Genomic DNA, 19,397 nt, shown 5'->3' with positions numbered 1-19,397 from the left:
TATGCATACAATTCTCTTGTGTCGCAATCACGCAAGATGTCATTAAAGCTCGTTCCACGCGTCAGTATTAATTTTCCAGGGACGGCGCATTGGAAATTCCGCTCGTTGTCCGTGTGACACGATTAGGGTTGTTTCGGACAGTGGCATGCATTTTCTCGTCGCCATAGAAATCCGGATTCCGAGAATAGAGCGCTTAAGCTCGTACCAGGGGTTAAAACAATCAAGTCGAATTGCGTTAGCACCAGATGAAAGCCATGCATGTGCCATTGAATCTGCCCTCTTTATTATATCACGGATTAGCTGTGTCAAAGTAAATTGGTTTATTTCGATCCGTAAATACCGCAAAATAAAAAAAAAAAAATTCAATTTTTTTTCCCTAAACATTTTACTATCGACGACTTTTCTCATTTCCCCGTTTTTTTAAAAATTATTTTTACGATATTAACAATTCACTATTATTTTAATAATTAATATTTATTTATGTAATATTTTCTTTTTTTAATGTTCATATTGTTTCATTTTTGGTTTTTTAATTCTCAAAATTACTGTTTATCTCTTGCTCTCTAACTCTTGAGTTATTAAAACCACTGAAAATTTTGGACTTCTCTTTCGCAAAGTTTAACGAAGCTACTTGATAAAATCGGACTCAAAACTACCAATCTCCCACCTCCGGGACATAAGTGCCCGATAAAATCTCACTCAAAATAATACTCGTGAAAGTCTACTGAAATTCTCCAAAACCAGGATTTATACACAAGTTGGAATAAAACTTTTCAAATAAATTCCCTTCATCCGTGAGTTGTCAAGAGGAAAAATATAATCGTAATGTAATAATCAATTTCTCTATTAAATGATATCATTTTAAATAATAAAAATTGTTTAAAAGTAATAAAAAAAAAAAAGTTCATTTTCAAAAACACTACATTATAGAATTTAGTTTTATACTTGAAACAAAAGTAAAAAGTTTCACAGCGCAGTAAACGGGCGTTGAAAATTTCCATTAAAATAAGACTTTAAAGATGGTTTCAAGTAGTCTATGTCAGTGAATAGTCAGACAATGGTTAATATTCTCATTAGTATTCTGAACGAAAATACATGAGAAAGGAGAAGAAAAACAAGTTCATGAACGGTTCAATTCGAAAATTACAATTTCCTACAGATATTTCAATAATTCAAGTAGTCGACAATTTCTAGTCAAACAAGCGTAAAGCACACAATTCACTTATTAGTATTCAATCCGTAATACAAGCGATCAAATCATATATAGGGAAAAAAAAAATTCACAATCCTTTTTTTATCAATCAAATATAGGGATCTAATTAAAATGTGTCAAAAAAAAATTCAAATATTACATATTTCAATGTATTATAATATATCATACATAAAAATATAAATAACATTATTAAAATATTAAAAAATAATTAATTTTATATATTCAAGTGTCAAACAATTATTGACAATGTCGACCAAAAAGGCGAACAACTTAAAAATGAATAAAAAGAAAAATCAATAAATTAGTCAGCAAATTAACAATTAATTAATTCGCTGTAAAAGCTCGATCGGAGGTTAGTTCATTAAAAGCTTCCATGTCAATTACATTCAACATTTAGAGGTCCTTTAATTGAATTATAATTTGATGAGAGATTGAATTCGATTGAAATTCTGTATAATTTTGGATTTTCGATGAAATCAGGATTTTAGCCTTATTTCAATAATATGAAAATCATGAATATATAACACGAGAGAGAGAGAGAGAGAGAGAGAGAGAGAGAGAGAGAGAGAGAGAGAGAGAGAGAGAGAGAGAATGCACGAATTTTCGAGTGCTTTTCTGTAGTACATGTATGATTATCGTTTTTGGCGGTAAATTAACGACAAATTCCAAATTTGTTGCCCTCATTTGATATCGTCGAGCGCGCGAAATTAAGCAAATGTTGGCAACGAATATTTGTCCGCGTGAGAAAAAAAAAAAAACATTGTCAGTATGCCAAAAGTTTGTCGACAAGTTTTCGATTTAACTCATTGTTATCGAGATTTATGTACATTTTTTTTCATTCTCGTTTTCAATTGAAAAATTAAAAATATATTTCAACTATATTTGCTCTTTTTATCTTTTCTTGCGTTTATAATTTTTCTTATTCTTTGCCTTTCAAATTATTATATATAAAGATAATTCATATTTAAAATAAACTAAATTCAAAATATTTGAAAAATTTCTTAAATTATAAAAATTTAAAGAAAACTTCCTATATATATATAGTTTTATTGGAAAATAAATATATTGAGAAGAAACTTTAAAAAATATAAGAAAAAAGTTTTTATTATAGAAAATTTATTAAAGAGGAACAAATATTTTATCAAAAAACTTTCTCATATAATAAAGAAAAAAGAAATGAGAGGATACAATTTCTTTTAATTAAAAAGGAATTACATTTCTCTCTGATCCTAGAGCATAAATTCTCATGTTTAATTTTCATCATTATCTCGTTATGTACACATTTTTCATCATCAAATCTCATAATTCACGACAGTTTACTATAATATACAAAGATAAGTAAAGTTTTTCTAATATTCCAAGAAAAATGAACAAAATATAAAAAATTAATAAAACTAGAAGTAAGCCTCGAAAAATAAACTATATTGCTTTATCATTCCTGGGGGTGGGGTGATTTGTAGAAAATCCACTTTTAAATTATGGCTCCTAATGCGAAAATATCACGACGACGTGAAATGCTTAGAAAAATGAAGAAGATAGAAGAGAAAAGGGGAGAGAAGATAGAAGAAAAAAAAAATAAGGGCCAGTGTGATAAAATCGTATTAAAGCATTAGAGCGACTATATAAGGTCAGTGGAAGAGAATAGAAGACTCAGAGTTTGGGGAAGGGGGGATGACCTGGGAACGAGAGAAAAAAAATGAAGAAAAAATAGTGATAGAAGAAACGGTTGGCAAACCTGACACAGAGGAACGAAAAGAGTGAATAACTTCGTCTACGTGACTTCTTTGGTCGTGACGAAAGATTGATGCGCTCCTTTCGTCACCATAAGACCTTGTCCAACCCCACCCCACACCCCCCCTTTTTTTCCAACCTCAACTTCTTTTACTCCTATAGCCTAACAAAGGATTACCCGACTACACTTCTTTCATTAAAAACAGATTCTCTTCTTCAAAACTACAATTACCAAAAATCAAACTATTATACCTTCATATATATCTGATTTTTCAAAAAAAATAGAGAATTATATTTCAACCAATAAAAAAAAATTAATTTCAGTAGAAATGTAATTTTAAAAACTGAAATTTATTTAATGATCAATTTAATGATTTCTCGATTTCCTTTCTTGGGGTTTTCAACTACTAGAAACATCAATCGATAGTGACTTCCAATTATTGGGGACTTACCTCAAACCCATAGTGAAGAGCCCCTAGGAATTCGGCCTTTGACAACGTTCTCTATGTAGCTCTAATATTTCTCCTTTGATTAATTAAAGCTCTAATGCACTTGTGGCTTTAGTCAGAAAGTTGCTGTGTTTGACGATTTAAAAAGTGGGTGCAATTATATCAAGGACTAAATCTAAGGCAATATATACATTTTTTGACTATTTCAACGATTCGTTTACTAAATGAATTAAATTTTTTTTTTACTAATTTTTAGCGAAAAAGACTAATTGGTAGTAAAAACAACTAATTAGTAGTAAAAAAACGAATTGTCAGTGGAAACTCTAATTTAGTAATTTCAATAAATAATACAAAAAACAATTTTTCACAAATAATTTCGTGACACATAAAACTCAGACCTTTATAATAGCAAAAAAAAGACTCACCGATCGATGTATTAATGACAACATTCCTCTCCGCCACTTCTGAAGATGAACCACTTATCGTTGTATATATCCTTCCCATATCCTTCACAACAATCACTGAAAAATAAAAAAAATAATATTTAAATACACATCAAAATTAAATATACATATTTCAAATAAATTCAATACTGAACAATTAAAACAATAGAAATTTGAAAGAAATAATATAACAAATTATTACCAGCACGTTTGCCAAAAAAAAGTTAAAATACATTTGAGTGATGTTCAATTTTCATTAAAAAAAAAAAAAAAAAAAAAAATGAAACTCTAGTTTCACAATTGGAACGATATCCACTGTAGTGAAACGAATAAAAGAAAATTAGCAAAAAGTGTGGAGCAATTTAGTTTTATCTCAAAGGATCACCGAGACCGGGAGTAATTTTTCTGTTGAAAAGAAATGCTACATTATTTTCAAAGCATTCTTTTTTTTCGCATCAAAATTTACTCAATTATTATTCATCCTTTGTTAAACAGCATAAAATTAGAAAGCGTCAAAATATATATACAAATTATTTTTACAAAAATTATATATATATATATATATAGTTTATATTTATTTTTTTAAGTGGAACAAATGAATAATTTATTCGTAAAAAATACCTAACGAACCATCGTCGTCGCTCAAGTTTAAAATGTTCAGTTGGTGTGTGTGTGTGGAGGTTGTAATGCACAGTTTACTTGTGACTCGTTCTCTCTCTCTCTCTCTCTCCGTAAAACTAGAGGTCGACCAAACACAAGCGCCAGCCAAACACACCAAAGAATAACAGAAAGCAAAATAATTCTTTGCATTCGTACTTTTTTGTACTCTTTGTTTGCCGCAAGTGAAGTCTCACAGAAGGCGAGAGGTCCCATTCCATGACCCCGTTATTATTTTATGTATACAAACGCAAAAGAAAAGAAAATTCTTTTATATATATATATATATATATATATATATTCAGTGCCGTTTTACATTTATAACTTTATTATGGACAAATTGCTTATTAAAATACTGATCACACGATTAACTGTAAAAAAAACAATGCGCACCACATTATTTTTTCACTTGTTTTCAAAATAAAAGTGTGGATTTAAAAACTAATAAGTTTTGATTAAATTTACTTTAAACTCATACTGTATACTATAAAACTAACAGAAAAATTAAACTAAATTTTAACCTACAAATATAAAAGTATAAATCATAATAATAATAAAAAATAACTAAAAAAAAAATACATGGCGGATATTGTTATACATATTTAAAATTGAAGTAAGGATAAATTTAAGTTAATTAAAATATCCTTTTCCTTTCTCATAAGGTATCTACTAAGATTGAAACTACGCTAATGATACGGAACTTTAGAAATTTGTAATTTCCAAGGGAAATCTTCATATAAATCCACTATTCTGTCATATATTATTATTCTCATCGCTATATCACTAATCGTTATCGCAGCACTAGAATCATCACTATTCACATCAAACTAATCATATAATTAATCAAATTACCGATCCTTAAGATTTTCATTATTATATAATTTTAACGAATATGGTTATAGCATTTACATTATTAATTTTAAATCATCAGAAACAATAATTGTAACAAGAAACTTGCATTGTAAAATATATCAAGTATTAACGGAAATTCTCTCTACATATAAAATATAGTTGAACATTAAATTGTGTATTTTGCCGCAATGATGGATTTTCGTAGTACACAGCTCAATTTATTGTCAGCTAGTCACATAAATATTCGCCAAGATAGCCTGGAAAGTTAATGGTTTGTATACATGGTTTGAACATTAATCGATTAAAAATTCATTCAAAGTTTAATCATTTCCGTCACACTGCTCACCACCTCATATGTATACATATATATATAGAGAGAGAGAGAGATAGCTGGCTATAAGACATCAAAAGCCATTTTCCAAGGCTAAATAGATTCTTTCGATGGTGGATCGAACCATTCCTGGACTCAATCGACAGGAAGCGAGCTTAATAGGGCGAATCATAATTCCTTTCTATTCTACTAACCTTTTTGTAATTTCCCTATTTTTTTTTTTTTTTTCTTTCTATTAAAGCGAGTTATAAAAAAATTTAAAAATTAAATAATAATTAATTCAAATTTCATATTCAGGGTGACCAATGACCATTTTTTTTTCGATTAATGTTTAGGTAATAAATATATATTATTTATAAAAAATAAATCTCTAACCTTCGTCAACCGATGTATCAGATCTGTCGAAAATACGCGGAATTAAAACAAATTTAAAACACTCTCGAAACAAAAAAAAAATTTCTAAAATAACAATTTAGCATTGTAAATTTTTTCGTTCGCGAAAATATTTCGAGCACTCCCGAAGTTATTTACATTAATTATAAAAAATATCAAAAATAATAAATTTTGCACAAACTCACGTTGACCACGTCTAAACAGGTCAAGTCACGAATTACAACTGATTGAATTATCTTTTGTATTTTCCAACTATATTGTTTATGACCTTCGGCCTAAGGTATACTTTTATAATGTAAACATACACCTATGGGAACACAAGTATAAAACTAATTTCAAAATCGATTCGACACTTTAAAAATACTTTAAAAATACAATGGAAAATTTTTTTCTACTTGCAACTAATTATTAAGGTCACAGATAAAAAAATAAATATCTTGTAAAATATTTTAAAATATCAATGATATAATTTAAATGTTTTTATTAAAATTATAACCAACACTGAAAAAAAAATTTGATTCAAATAATTTTTTTTTATTTAACTAATTCAATTATTAAATATATATATATATATATATATATATATATATATATATATATATATATATATATATATATTAATAATTTAAATGTTATTTAATATAAATTTTCGATTTTAATTAAAAATATTAGGTACAAGAAATTATATTTCCCAATTCGGAGCAAAATTGCCCGCTAATTCCCAGTTTTTCACGGTCAGTGGACACCCTATATTAAAAAAAATTTATTAATTTTTTACAATTCAAAATATAACAAAAATTTATGTTATAAAAATGAAACGACGCAAATTGAAATTGAAAACAAAATTGAGTTAGATATATAAAGAATTTTTTCATCGAAAGCAAAAAAAAAAAATTAGATTAATTTATTTCGTTGAAATAAATTTTCACAGACTGAATGTGAAATGTAAAGTTGAGATATTTAAAGTCATTTTCTTTGAGTCTGAGAAAGCTTGATAAGCAAGTCACCTTTAACATCCAACCTCTAGTGGTTCGACATCAGCGACGAATTGGTGTCGTTCGTCTCCACTTTTACTGCGTCAGAGAGAAGTCGTGAGTGCAGGGTAAATCTGGATAAATGCGTTTTAAGGTTAAGATCATTTAGAATTCTCGGTACTCAATGCAAAACACGTTTCACTTGGATTACCCATTTCTTAAGTAAGTGTCCCTCTTAAAACGAAATCTAATCGACATCAATGATCATCAAATATACAATTACAATTTTTCTTCGTTTTATTATTATTGCGTATAAATCAACGATGTCGACAACTATTGCGCTAAGAGAAAATCACAAAAATACAATTTTAAAAAGAATTTAAAAACCACTTCTTGAATTCAACAAGAAGAAAATAAAAAAATAAAAAAACACAAATCTAACTTCTAGCCAGTGTTTCTTTATTTTCTTCTTTTTGCTTTTTTTATATTTCATTTCTCAATCCAAGTTTCATATTAACCGCGACGACATAATCTTTTCTTTCTTGGAGAATCGTTTTTACTTGGGGAAGTATATAAGACATTAAAGCGGTTCAAGGAAAAACGCCTCGAAACTTAGCCAGAGATTCTGACTTTAAAAGAATAATACAAAGTTAGTCGATAGTTTTATTTTATTCACACAATATATGTAACATATAAAAACTTATAAAAATCAAGTATAAAAGTTATTTAATTATAATTTTTGTTTTTCTATATTCTTAATTAATTATTGATAATTTTACTCTTAAAATTAAGTATTTTTTTGCTTTATAACTTTAAAGTTCCTTTTTGCATGCTTGTGAAATTTAATTTTAAAAAAAAAAGTTAAAGAGAAGAAGCTGCACATTCAAGATAAAAATGTGTTTTCTTTTTTTTCATCTTTTGAAATTAACCACTGTAATGTCATATATACAATGTGTTCTTCGTCATGGAACGTTCTCGAGTATCCACGAACACATAGGAAGAGAAACGAGCTTAGATGAGGTTGATTTCCCTGTAGGGCAGTAGAGGGACACGTATAAGCCAGTGTATATTCTCGACCCGGGGTCTCTTTTCCACGTGACCTTAAAATTCGCGACGTTGGCTTGGTCCCATCTCCCAGCCTCGACGTCGACAAACGCATTCATTCCACTTTTAGAAAAGTTTCACCAAAACCTATATATATATATATATATATATATATATATATATATATACGCGAATATAGGTCCGCAACCCGTGCCAAATGACCTACGAGAAACGGGACGCGAGAAGATAACTCTCTCGGAACAATGATTCTACTCAAAAGGCCAACTTTTCTCCGCATGTTATAAAGTAAAAAGCGATATGGTATCTTACTCTCGCAATCGGTTTAGTTGGCATTTTAGTGATTCTACTCGTGATGACGCGCTCCTTTTCCAACGAATAATTCCCAGAATTCGTTGAGTGCTAGAGACCCTAATTAAATTTCCATTTTAATGAAAGTGTTTCGTGGCGAAGTCTCGTTATGATCCGCAAAACAGGGCAGAGCATGGCAGCAAAAAAAAAAAAAAAAAAATGAGGAAAGGAAACAAAAAAAAGTCCACTATCAGATTCGCATTCTAATTTTCTATTGAACGGACTTTTAGTCAACTTTCGTGCACTAATTGACTTTAAAGGAGCGATAATAGCTAGAATTTTTATTAAACATTATAAAATCACACAAAAATTTAGGCACTTTTACAAAATTTAAAATAATTGTTTAAGAATTTAATCGCAGTTATATTATAAATTATTATTCAAAACACGAAAAAAAATATTTATCTGGAACAGCAAAATGTTTTACTAAAACAGCAAAAGTTTTAATTCAATTAAATCTTTTACTATTCTAGTAAAAGTGAATTTTTTTTTCCATGAAAAAATTTGAGAAACAATAATATTAATATAATATTAATATTTTCTACTGTCTGACAAAAAATTGACCTGTTCTACTTGCCACTGAGAATTTAAAAAAAAAATGTTAATTTTATCAATTTGACAACAACACAGAAAATTAAAAGGCATTAAAATAAGATGCAACGCTTCTTATTTTTATCCAATTTTGCTTATTTTAATACCAAAATGGATTAAAATAAGCGAAATTGGATTAAAATAATAAGCGTTGCAGCTTATTTTAATGCCTTTTAATTTTCTGTGAATACATTTTTCACATTTTTTTATAATTAGCGAAAATATTTGTTACAAATAATAAAACGAGAAAATGCAGAGAAGAAAAAAATACGAAATTAGACACACAATAATAATAATAATCAACAAAAAGCCGAATGCATTGTAAATTGACTTATACTACTTAAAATACACATAGCTGAAGGGGAAAAATTCTTCACCGTTGAAAACGTTGATAATCTAGATAGTGAAGTATCGCGTGTGGCTGTTGTGCATTCCTTTCAGCTTAAAAGCTTCTGCGGTGCTAATTTTATGGCAAGTAAGAGATTTAATTAATCCGTGCACTAATTGTCGGGCAAGTTTCAAGTGAGTTCACTTTTCATTTTCCATGTCAAGTTATACGTATATGTACATATACATACGTACGTATATAATATAATGCAAAACCAAGTTTTCTCGCTTATTATGAAAATTTAAAAAAAAAGAAAGAAAGAAAAGAAATATGTCGCGCTCCTTTAACGCGTCTTTTCCAAAAAGGAAAGGAGATCTCACGTATATAAAAATATATTAAATGAAACTAAAATGCAGAACACATTTAACGGAGTAATTGAAAATTCACTCTGAAAAAGTAAAGTCTTTTCCAGAGGCTCTTTTCAATTTTCCTCCATTCCCAGCGACTTCGTTTTTTTTTTTTTTTTATTTCTCTTTCACTTGATTATATTTTCAGTCTACCATACATTAATATATATTTTAAATTGTTTAAAATAATAATCAACAGTCAAGCATCACAAAATTTCCAAAATTTCTTGATAAAATGTTAAATAAAAAAAATCTAGGGTCCATCTTTTTTTTTTTTGGTACACTATATAAAAAGTTTCCAAACATATTCCAAGTAATAAACAATTTAAATTTCCCGAGTCGAAATTTAGACTCTCTATAAGTTCTCTAAAAACCTCCTTTTATCCTCCTTTTATTCTCTCCAACACTTTCATATACCCTCTTTTCGACCTCGAATTTGCAAAAGTGGAAATATCTGCTATATTGGAGGCTGAAAGGAGGGTTTAAAGATGACTAGAGAGGCTTAAAGGAGGTTAATAAAAAAAAAAAAAAAAAAAAAACGAAAAAATAAAATTAAAAAACATGTAAAAATTGGATTTTTTTTTTCTTATGAACATTATTTATTGACCCTATTGAAGATATATTTATTGGTCTTTGTCGTAATACTATAAAACTTTTAGCAGGAATAAAACTTCGAAAAATTCAAATTAAGAAAAAATTCCAAGATCTCTTTTCAACCTCTAAACATGCAGATTTGGAAACAAGCGCATGATTTTAGGCTGAAAAGAGACTGAGAAAATCGAGGGTAAAAAGAGGGAAAAATTTCGACTCGGGTTAAAGTAAAATCTAAAGATTTTGAAATTTAGGGTGGGCGCCAAAAATTGTATTTTTCAAAATTCCCTGACTTTTCCCTGACTAAAAAACTTTTGAATTATTTAATATTCTGCATTGCTGATTGAAATTTTTATAATGCTTTTTAAGTAACAATTCTATTCATAAATGAAAAGATAAGATAATTAAAAAATTGTTTAATAACAAAATTTTATTATATTTAAAATTTTTATTATAAAAAAAAAAGTAAATACTTTGAAAAATGAAAAATCTGACAGCACCATTATAATGAGCTATATCACAAAAACGTCTAAATAAAAAAACTAAATTGATATTTAGGTATAAAGTTTTTTAATTTGTGGTTTCTTTTAATCAAAATTCCCTGACATTTAAAGAATTTTTAAAAATTCCCTGACTTCTCCCTAATTAACAAAATTCCTCGACTTTTCCCTGATTTCCAGTTTTTCCATAACTTGCCGTCACCCTGAAAGTTTCTTGAAAAAAAAAAAAAATGTAAAATAGAAGAAAAATCAAAATCATTCAATGACAATTGAAGCTTCCTAACTTTTGGTCGTATTTTACTACTAGTAGTACAACTCAATATTCAGTCAGATTTTCTTAATTTTTGTAATTTTATCAGTAGAATAAATCCTTTTAATCAGACTTGTATAATAAAAATTCTAACGATTTTTCAAAATATAATTTGCAAAAGAGATTAACATTTTCGAGTTTGATGGGATAGAGAGAATGAGATAAAGAGAGAGAGAGAGAGAGAGAGACAGATCCCATGGAATCGAGAGATGTAATTGCTCTTATGGTAGTGGGTGTGTAAAGGGTAGGTGGGTTTCTGAAATTCTGCGTGTAAGCGCTAATTAACTGTATGTCTTACCGGAAAAGCCCGGAAGGAAGGACGTGGTAGTGATGGTGGTAGGTTTGGGACTATAGTACACACACACATATATATATATATATATATATATATATATATATATATATAGTGACTATGCTGAAAACGCGAATAGCTGGAAAGAGAAGAGAGACCTAAAGTGACACAAAGTCTATGATGGTGGAATGTTGAAAGCTAACACCAACACCCCCGAAGGACTATGTTCACTGAGCATTCTATGTAAATAGCATCCAGTTTGCTTGAGGATCAGCGTCCCTTAGATTTCGGGATTTCAGCTTGGGTCTTCGCCTTGGGTCTTTGCCTTTCAGACACCTTCCATGCTACTACATCTTCTCTCCACCCCCAAAACCTCAGACGTATTATTGACTTTTCGAGAACTGTTTCTCCACTCATCGAATCCACCTCTTTCTTGAGGGGGAGGGGGGGGGGGGTGGTGGTTCCCAGGGTCACTTAAACCTCACTCCTATGAATCCTCCGTAGAGGATTAGCTTCTAGAATGTTCATTACTTAGTGTTAGGATCCAGCAAATAGATTCTGATCAAGTCTTTCCTTAGATTCGAATTTAGGACAAACTTGCTATACACTTTGATCCAGTGTGTCTCTCTTCGCACGGACAACATTTCTCTGAATTAATTATCTCTTTATTTTCTTTTTTGACAACAAAGAAAAACTAATTGCAAACAAAAAATTGTTCCTTAAACAATTTTTTTTTTTTTTTTTTTTAAATGCGAGAAAAATTTAAATTTAATCCTAATAAAAAAAATATATTGACCTAGAACAATTCCAAAAATACTAGAAACAACATTTAGAATAGAAAAAAAATTAATTCGACTGAATAAAAAAAAATAATATACAAAATTGATGATTCGCTCAAAAGAAAATGGGTCAAACAAAAAATTTATCTTATTTTAAATCAAAATTTTGGCAAAATATAAGTATAAGTTATAAAAAAAAAATAATTGATATAATTGATAACATAATATAATTATATGAAATATTTATAAATTCAAAATAATTTCCCTTTACCAACATTTCTCTTTATACTTGTTTCGTCAATTAAATTCACGGTATTTAAAATTCAGACATCAATTATGTAAATGTGAAATTAACGTAATACGAAAGTATACACATTTATAAAATAAAACGTTGAATTTTTCATTTACCATATTTTTAATTACAAATTTTTCTATATAAGCAATTTTTTTATTTTTTCAATTTACTTTTTTCTTGGAATTAATTTTATTTTTAATAGAAATGTGTTTTAATAACTTTGTGTTAATTAGTCATATTTGTAAATTTACTTTTTTTCATTCCTAACTATTAATTCTTTTTTTTAATCATCATTTTTTTTTTAAATTTCTATTTTACTTTAAGTAATTTATGGGAAAAATTTTTCACATTGATAGATAATTCATCAACATAATTATAATTTATTCTCTTTTTGATATTGTGAAAGTAAATTTATAAGCTGATTTTGCAGTGAAACCTAATTCCAGTTGCAAATTTTCTGTTTTATTTGAAAATGTCACAACGAACCAAAAGTTGGAAAAGGTTTTAATTCTCTAAGTAAGGACAACATTCTACGACGATGTTCCATATTCATAACGCTCTATTAATTTTACGATGGTTTCGTTCAACAAATTTAGATGCCTACCAGGATGTTCATTCCAACATTATCTCATTAGACACGAGATAAATATTTAAGTAATTGAATTTTCCATATACCATAAAATAATATAAATTTTTTAACTATTATTTTTATACTTTATTATGTCTGACTAAAACTGTCTTGTACTACTGATAAAATTACAAAATTCCAGTAGAATGTCTTACTAAATATTTACTTTTACTACTGATTTTCCAATTGAAGAAATTTTAAAATATTTTAAACTAAACAAACATTTTTAAAAATTTCCTTTTTTTTAATAATCAATTTTAAAGAAATGCAATTTTTTCACTATTTGCCTAAAAATTCCGTGGGGTATAAAAAACCTGATCTGATGAAAGCTCGAACCTTTATTTCACAAAAAAAAAAAAAAAAAAAAAATCGTAGCGGATATTCTGAAATTTTCAACGAATTGAAATATGCTCACAGAATGGCTTATATGGGCTAATTTTTTCAAAAAAACTTGAAATAAAGAATATGTGAATGAAATATAACTGCCAATATTTTTATAAAGCGATTTTAAATATCCTTTACTGAAAAAGGTACTGAATTTTTCATTTAAATCATTGCCTTTTTTTTGTTAATAAAATTTTTAATCTCATTTTTAATAAAAAAAAAAATTCAATACCACTGTAAATTGTGGAGTATATTTTTAATATCAAAATAAATTCAAACAAGATATAACGCTTCAAATCCATCAAAGATTAAAATTGCAAATTTTTAAAAATTGGACTTAGGGAAGATATTTTGAAAAATAAAAATTAAATAATGTCTCTTTATATTTTACAACTTTTATTGACAAGAAAAATATCATTTCAATTCTCGTGTATATATAAATCAAAGCTTACTGTCAATATAAATTAAACAATAAAAATTTATTGTTATTGAGATGAAATCTGACACACAATTAGAACAAAAACACACCCACGCAATGCAGAAATAATTTTTTTTTTTTTTTGTTCAAGAGCCGTGGGAAAATAGTTATTTAAAACCGAGAAGATTTTCCGGAATTGTTCTGCGTCGCCGATAGGAATTCGTTCTCTGAGCATGGATTATTTTAAGCCATGGTATGTGCGTATATGTATGTGAGTGTGGCACAACTACAAATGGACATACAAGCACGTTTTCCCGAAGGATTCACTGGAATTTGCGTTCCGATACGTCTACCAATTGAAACCACTTGAAAAGCAGTGGTGCAGGTCGATCATTGTTTTCTGAGTGGAGAGGTGGAATTTTGCGGCAGATAATCGATTTCGTGACGGAGTTAAAAAATAAAAATCCATACACGAGAGAAAGAGAGAGAGAGAGAGAGAGAGAGAGAGAGAGAGAGAGAGAGAGAAATGTGAGTCCTTAAAATTTCTAACTATACACACTCAGTTACAGAAAAATGTCCCTCAACAAAATTTTTCCAATCAACTTTTCATTGTCATGATATAATCCAATTGTCATTTTCATTCTATTGTATTCATTTCTACTTATTGCATATCCTTTTCGATTTATATTTCAACCGCTTTTTATTCATATTTTATTTTTCATCCGTTTTACCATTCAAGAATAAAAAGATTTTTATCATTCAATGAAAGAATGGGATTTGACAATAAAAGTGGTTTTATTGAAAGAAATTTTCGATACGATCAATATTATAATAATAAGAGTAAATAATATATATATATATATTATTATAAAAGAATGTTATTTAAATATTAAATTTCAATAAACTTTTTCAATATTTCTAAGACGAAAGAGAAATAAAAAAAAAAAAAAAGTAAATAAATTTTTAAGCAAACAATTTATAATCAAATATTTAGGTGTCTGCGGCGCATAATATATTTTAAAATCGATAAAACTCGTGAAATCAGAATAGAGACGAGATACTGTTGAAGATTAGATCAAATCCGTTTTCATGCTGGGTGAACTATGGTTCGGTATACACAAAACGTAAATTGCAAAGCGCAGTTGTCACCTGTAGGACAAACGACTCTTTTCTTTTTCTAGGGATCTATGACTCACGATAAATCCCGTCAATCTGATAGCTTCGATTTTGCATTGTATAAAAGTTGACATATTCAAAAATGAAGTTGTGATTTTTCACTCTGCACAGCAAAAATTTTAAAAATAAAAATTCACTGCAAGCTACGTATATACAGGGTGATTTTTATGTTCCGGACCCCCAAAATATCTTGAAAGGAAATAGTTTTTGAGAAAAATGTTGTATACAAAAGTTGTCAGGTTGAAAAAAATCTATTAAACTGTATAATTAAAAAACGGGCCCAGGGCCTTATATGGGACATACAGACAAAAAAGTAAATTTTTTAAATGGAACCAAGTATTTTCAAACTCAGATTCTTGTAGCCAGTGATTTCCTCTTTTCAGACATGTGGTAACTTGTGGGCCCAAAGTTAAATTTGGGCCCAAAATTCGATTTTTTGTGGTTTTAAAGGTGATTTTAATGTAACTTAGTTCCAAGGGGTTTTCGTGGTCCATGATTACGAATATGAAGTCAGTTTTTAAAAATTTTCAATAACGGACCCAAAATGACTAATTAAAATTGAAAAAAATTAAGGAAAATTATGAAACTTCTTATTTTAGACTTACTTAGCCTGCTAATTGTTAATTCAATGTTACTTTTATTGCTCTTAATTTAGTATCATAAAACTTGAGGTAAAATAATTAATAGATTTTTCAAATTTTAATATTTAGGGGCTTATAAGGCCCAAAATTAGATTTTCCTTGGTTTTAAAAATAATTTTAGTGTGACTTAGTTTCGAAGGGTTTTCGGGGCCCAAATTATGAATCTGACATCGATTTTTAAAAATTCAAAACAGCGGACCAAAAATGACATAAAAATTAATAAAATTAAGGAAAATTATAAAACTTTTTATTTTAGACTTACTTAGCCTGCTAATTGTTAATTCAATGTTACTTTTATAGTTTTTAATTTAGTATCATAAACTTTAAGGGAAAAAAAATTGATAGATTTTTACTAATATTAATGTTTAGGGGCCTATAAGGCTGAAAATTCTGTTTTTAGTTCTTTTAAAACTCATTTTTAAACAACAAAATTCGATATTTTGTGGTTTTCAAGGTAATTTTAGTGTGACTTAGTGCCAAGGAGTTTTCGGGATCGCTGATTACGAATCTAAAATCAGTTTTTAAAAATTTTTAATAACGGACAAAAAATGAATGATTAAAAATGAAAAAAATTAAGGGAAATTATAAAACTTCATATTTCAGACTTATTTACCCTGCTAATTGTTAATTCAATGTTACATTTATTGCTTTTAATTTAGTATTATAAACCTTGAGGTAAAAAATTAGATTTTTACAAATTTTAAATTTAGGGGCTTATAAGGCCCAAAAAACGATTTTTTTGGTTTTAAAGGTGATTTTAGTGTGAATTAGTTCTAAGGGGTTTTTGTGTTCCCTGATTAAGTTTTAAATTCATTTTAGTGTAACTTAGTTCCAATGGGTTTTCGGGCTTCTTGATTACGAATCTAAAATCAGTTTTTAAAAATTCAAAATAGCAGACCCAAAATGACTGATTAAAAATAAAAAAAATTAAGGATAATTATGAAATTTATTATTTTAGACCTATTCAGCATTTTACTTGTTAAGTTAATGTTACTTTTACACAGCTCTAAATTTACTATCCTTTGGGGGCAAAAAGGAAGATTGGTTTCTTTTTCAAATTTAAATTTTGGGAGCTTATGGGTTCCAAAAGTGGATCTTCTGTGGTTTTAAGAGTTATTTTAGTTTCAGGGAATTTTCTAATCTAATTTTTGGCCTTATAAGCACCTAAATTTAAAATTTGTAAAAATCTAATTTTTACCACAAGGTTTATGATACTGAATTAAAAGCAATAAAAGTTACATTGAATTAACAATTAGAAGGCTAAATAAGTTGAAAATAAGAAGTTTCATAATTTCTCTTAATTTTTTAAAATTTTTAATCAGTATTCTTGGGTCCGCTTTTTTGAATTTTAAAAAACTGATTTCAGATTCGTAATCATGGACCACGAAAACCCCTTGGAACTAAGTCACACTAAAATTATTTTTAAAACCAAAGAAAATCTAATTTTGGGCCTTATAAGCCCCTTAATATTAAAATTGGTAAAAATCTAATTTTTTACCCCAAGGTTTATGATACTTAATTAAAAGCAATAAAAGTAACATTAAGTTAACAAGTAAAATGCTAAATAGGTCTAAAATAATAAATTTCATAATTTTCCTTCATTTTTTTCATATTTAATCAGTCATTCTGGGTCCGTTATTAAAAATTTTTTAAAACTTATTTCAGATTCCTAATCAGGAACCCCAATAACCCCTTAGAACTAAGTCACACTAAAATCACCTTTCAAATCACAAAAAATCGAATTTTGGGCCTTATAAGCCCCTAAATTTAAAATTTGTAAAAATCTAATTTTGTACCTCAAGGTTTATGATACTAATTTAAAAGCAATAAAAGTAACATTTAATTAACAATTAGAAGGCTAAGTAAGTCTAAAATAAGAAGTTTCATAATTTTCCTTAATTTTTTTCAATTTTAATTAGTCATTTTGGGTCCGTTATTGAAAATTTTTAAAAACTGACTTTATATTCGTAATCAGGGACCCCGAAAACCCCTTGGAACTAAGTTACACTAAAATCACCTTTAAAACCACAAAAAATCGAATTTTGGGCCCAAATTTAACTTTGGGCCCACAAGTTACCACATGTCTGAAAAGAGCAAATCACTGGCTACAAGAATCTGAGTTTGAAAATACTTGGTTCCATTTAAAAAATTTACTTTTTTGTCTGTAGGGCCCACATAAGGCCCTGGGCCCGTTTTTTAATTATACAGTGTAATAGATTTTTTTCAACCTGACAACTTTTGTATACAACATTTTTCTCAAAAACTATTTCCTTTCAAGATATTTTGGGGGTCCGGAACATAAAAATCACCCTGTATATATGTAAAATCTGAAAAATAAGCTCAATTCGAGTTTATTTTTTGAACTGACTAATAGAAACACATGTTTCAAAACAAACCCTCGGATATATATATAACTATTGTTTGTATAAATTTGAAGAGCAAATAAAATACTTTTAATATTATTGAATTCTAAAAAAAAATGTGTCAATATTTTTTTAAAATTCTATTTGCAAAAAAAGAAACAAACATTCCAATGAAAAAAATAATATTTTGAAAATAAAAAAGAATTTTTATCGAAAATAGAAAAAAATATTTTATTTGTTAACCAATCAATTAATCATCCATTAGTGAATTTAAATTAAAAAAAAAAATAATAATAATAATAATCGACAAAATTTTTAATTATCAACCGAAAAAAGTACAAAGCGTAAATTAAAAGAAGAAAATTGTATAAACTAGCCCAAGTGGTAATTGCAATGTTTTCTAATTAGTACGGTTGATTCATTGTATGAATGGCTAATTTGAGAGGGTGTGGTAAGTGGAAAGAGAGAGAGAATGCAGAGTGAAAGCTCTGAAATTTATCGAATTGTTTCGAGACACGGAAAAAAATTCTTTATTTTTTTCCGGTAAATTTTTCAAACAAAAAACTTTGTACACAAAATTAAAAATAAAATTAAAAAAACAAAAGAAAAATAAAAAAAAAAAAAAATTTTTTTCACATCATCCTCCATTCGCATGTATATATACTCGACTTGTAATGAACAGAGGAACTTGAAAGTAGTCACGCGAAATCGAATTTACTTCACGAAAGGTTTTAGAGTAGTTTAGGTTCAAGAAAGGTTGGAGAGATGAAGTTCCGACCATAAATGCAGAAACGTCTTCCTTGAAAGTTTGCTTTTTCATGGGCAGTTCGCCCTCTTGTGTAGCCTCCTTTTCAGGACGAGTACGTAGAACACGTTCACTCGAAGCGAAGAGAAATACTCGAGTAGGTGCTCTACGTGACGTTTGAACCCTATGACCCAGGAAAAGGTGCAATATACACAAAAAAACAAGTAAAGAGCATAAAAAATCTGATGGTTTTCTTCCATTACTGAGTTCGTATCAGAACTTCCTGTATGGTCCAATAAAGTCTCTCTCGCTCTCATGATATAATTTCAAGATATATCTAATAGTTAAGTAATTTCAAATTCCCAGTAATTATTAATTATTTAATTATAATTTTAAAAGTACATTATAATATATTAAATTTTAATTATCATGTTAAAATTCACGAGAAATTCAAAAAATCATTATTATTTATTAATAATTATAAATTACAGTA

The 19,397-nt window shown here is 28.1% G+C and overlaps 1 long non-coding RNA gene across 1 annotated transcript in view; it reads right to left on the bottom strand.

Annotated features, from left to right (window-relative positions):
• The window catches only part of LOC127289957 (uncharacterized), a 155,110-nt gene that overhangs the window by 129,287 nt on the left and 6,426 nt on the right, over nt 1-19,397 (bottom strand). Inside the window, exon 5 of the long non-coding RNA XR_007844238.1 lies at nt 3,819-3,914. This is a non-coding gene — a long non-coding RNA (uncharacterized LOC127289957). The remainder of the gene's footprint in view (nt 1-3,818; nt 3,915-19,397) is intronic.

The sequence above is a fragment of the Leptopilina boulardi genome, unplaced genomic scaffold, assembly GCF_019393585.1.
Source record: "Leptopilina boulardi isolate dan_hultmark-lab unplaced genomic scaffold, ZJU_Lbou_2.1 LbouV2_51, whole genome shotgun sequence".
Lineage (NCBI taxonomy): Eukaryota > Metazoa > Arthropoda > Insecta > Hymenoptera > Figitidae > Leptopilina > Leptopilina boulardi.
Note: the sequence above shows the minus strand (reverse complement) of the source record. Positions and strands in the feature narration are given on the sequence as shown.